Genomic DNA, 3,681 nt, shown 5'->3' on the forward strand with positions numbered 1-3,681 from the left:
GAACCAGGGCTGTGATTTACGTTCTCAACTTGAGTTAAATCTTCTCTCCCCTACGGCCTGGTCCTGAGGGGTGGAGAGTCAAAGTCACCAGGAAACAGAGGGTTCTCAGCCAGCGGTATTGTGCTCACCTGTATCAGGTAAGCCCCAAATGCTCAAGACCTTAGAGCACAACTTTGGTTCTGAGTGTCTTCCGTCCCTTTAGTGGACAAAGCATTTTCACTGTCAATATCTGGTTGGACCTTTACAGCTGCTGAAAATGTGAGTTGAGGGTTGCAGGGCAGACAGCTGCATCTCCTTGAGCTCACCAGTAGCTATCTCCCTTGTTGCTTTGCTGATGAAAGTCCAGATTTTTCCTGATATTGGATGGCAGTGTGCTCATGGAATGCAGTCTTAACCCTAGATGATTCATAATTACCCTAAGCCAATCATGGTACAAACATTACTTCTTTTTTTTCTTTTTTAAGAAAATTCTAGTTGATTTACAATGTTGTATTAGTTTCAGGTGTCCAGCAAAGTGCTTCGGTTATACATGTATATCTATTCTTTTTCAGATTCTTTTCCATTGTAGGTTACTACAAGATATTGAATATAGTTGCCTGTGCTATACAGTAGGGTCCTTGTTGTTTATCTGTTGTATATATAGTAGTGTGTATATATTAATCCTAAACTCCTGATTTATCCCTTCCCCCCTTCCCCTTTGGCTATGGGAGGAGTGTGAAAGCATGGGTGGCCAGCTTGAATCTGTCACCTCTCCTATCTGCTGCGAGTCGTGAGAGATGCTGTTAAGTAAAAGAGCGAATAACACGAGTACTGCTATTTCGTTTTCCCTTTTTCCTTCCTCTGGGTTAAGTCCAGATCTGGGGGTAGACTTTCCCATTTCCCCAAGTTACTAGAGAAATTCTGCTTGACATTGTAGTGGGGGTGAGCGCAGCAGGGAGATGAGAGACAGAATCTGGGCAGCGCAGGGCTACTCTTAGGAGGTCACGTGGGCTGGGGGGGCGGTGAGATCCAGGAGAGAAGACACTGCAGCTGAGATGACCGTGGCGAGGAAGGGCGTGCGGGGGTTAGGGTGGCAAAGAGGAAGGCGCTGTGGCGATCCTCGGGAAGGGAGGACCTTGACGTCTGAATCTGAGTTCCTTCTAAAAGCAGCGCCTGAAAATGAAGACTTGGGTGCAGGGAGTTCCTTTGGGAAGTGACCCCCAGAAAGCACGGGGAGGGGGAGGGGGAGGGGGAGGGGAAGGAAACCAGTGAAGGGTGAGCTGAGGGGCAGGTGGGCTTCTGGGGCTCAATCGTGCTGGAGCCCCCCCGGAGACTCTGCAGGAGCCACTCCAGAGTTGTCAACTGAAGAGCAGCATAGCTGCGCTATTTATGCACCAAATTCCTTCCGTCGTTGATCAAGGGTTGGTCCTAGCGTCTTAGGCTTCCAGTACTTTTGTCCCACTCTGTGCTGGTGACCATGCCAGGGTAGTCACTGTGTCCAGGAGCTGCCTGTTGGTGGCCTCCAGGGTGGCTATGAAGGTCTGCCGAGACGGTTTATGATGAGAATTTCTAGTCCCTTTGCGTGGGACATGGACAGGGCCTCTGCCTCACACGCCTCCGGGGGGGCGCCCGCCACATTGTCTTTCATGTGAAGGGTGCCCCCCTGGATGTGCCCCGTAACCTCCCCTCCTCCACCTTCCCACGAATTCATCATTACAAGCCACAAGGCCCACGAACGCTTTGGGAGCCAGCAGATTCTCTCTGAGGTACCTAACGAATGCCAAGTCCTAAGTCAAGGTGGACTCTGGGCCAAAACAAAGACGCGGATGGGGACAAGTGGTGCATGCGGTTACCCCGTACTGGTCTCCGTGCAGCACAGAGTCCAGGAAGAAGGGGAAAGAAGCACCTTCGTAAACACCAGGCCAACCTCTGGGACCCCTTTTCGTGTTTTCCAGTGCTTAAGAAACACATGGAGTACTTAATCCACCGAGGGCAGACCAAGTTAGCAGGTTCGTTCACCCTTTGTGGAGAAAGTGACTTGACCCCTCTGAGTTTCTTTCTCCCCATCTAGAGTCATCTCTGAGGCCTCTTAACACCCTAGCAGGCTGTGATCTGTGATTCTACGGGGAAAGAGTGAGACGATGCGTCTCAGTGAACACTGGGAAGTTAAAAGTACTGTACAAACTGAAAGCTTTCATGCGATTGTAACTGTTATGGCAACACAGAGCGCTCTGTGGAAACAGCCTCCACCTCGGTTTTTGCTCCTCCTGTAGGAGCCCTGACCCCACGCTCCATCACCCTGCCTCCCAGACTCCTAGCAGGATCTCTGTGTCCTTGGTTACTCCGTGAAACCTATGTTGAGAGACTGCCTTTCTAGTGGTCTCTTCTTGACAGGGGAAGAGGGCACCCCAGACCCCTAGTTCATCCATATGCCCTAAGATGCCTCGGGCTACACCACAAGGGCCCCATTCACCAGTTCATGCCCATACCGCATTCTGCGTGGACTCTGATGGGTGTGCTGAGACAGGCAGGCCTTTTTGTTCCAACTGCCCTCGGTTAGGTGGCCTTTTCAACGGTCCTGGTTCTAAACTTATCTCTAGACTGCCTCCTTAGGATGCTCTTGGCTGCAGGTGACAGAAACCCCCTCTCTTGGAAGAGCTCCAAGATGATATTTCAAGGCTCCTCTCCTCTCTAATCCTCTCAGCTCTGCCTTTCTGGGTATGGGTGTTCAGTTTCAGCCTCCACCTGGTCCCAAAAAGGCTGCTGAAGTTCCAGGTATCACACGCAGGTACACAATCTCTAATCGCAAAGAACAGGCCCTTCCAGCCAGAGATGATATTCAAAATAATCAGCAACCAGTACAACAGGGTATGGACCAGTGAGAAGAAACTCTAGCTATGCTGGCGTGGGCCTGCTGAATGTCAGTGTTTCCGAGGTTGCTTCTGTAAGAGGAAGGAGGGCCCCCACCAGAATTAGCTCATAGCTCATTGGCCGGCAGTGGATCACATGACCCCACCAGTTTCTGGGGGTTAGAATGGTAAAGATTTTGCCATGAATTGGGGATGGAATCCCCTTTCTTTTCTTTTTTTTTTTCTTTGCGGTACGCGGGCCTCTCACTCTTGTGGCCTCTCCCGTTTGCGGAGCACAGGCTCCGGACGCGCAGGCTCAGCGGCCATGGCTCACGGGCCCAGCCGCTCCGCGGCACGTGGGATCCTCCCGGACCGGGACACGAACCCGTGTCCCCTGCAGGTGGGCTCTCAACCACTGCGCCACCAGGGAAGCCCAGAATCCCCTTTCTTGAGGGTGGACATGTAAATTAGATTCGGGTTCCTTTAGCAGGTTGGAGGCTGGGGGAACCCGTCAATCTCACCTGCTTCCCAGGCTCACACCTCCCCACCATCACCCCTCCGAAATCAGACTCCTTATGCCGGCCTCAGATCCACTGTTAAATTCGACCTGAATATCTTGTGTGTGTGTTTTTAAAAACTTTTTATTTTGAAAACACTGCAAACCTACAGATTTGAAATTGCAAGAACAGGGCCACAAACTCCCATATACGCTTCACCCAGATTCACCCATTATTGACATTTTACCGTATTTACTCTGTCTCTCTCTCCACACACACACACACACACACACACACACACACACACACACACACTCATTTGTTGCTACTTTGATGGAATAATTTAGTCAGTGGCA

Source organism: Lipotes vexillifer, unplaced genomic scaffold (assembly GCF_000442215.2).
Source record: "Lipotes vexillifer unplaced genomic scaffold, Lipotes_vexillifer_v1.1 scaffold847, whole genome shotgun sequence".
Classification (NCBI taxonomy): Eukaryota; Metazoa; Chordata; class Mammalia; order Artiodactyla; family Lipotidae; genus Lipotes; species Lipotes vexillifer.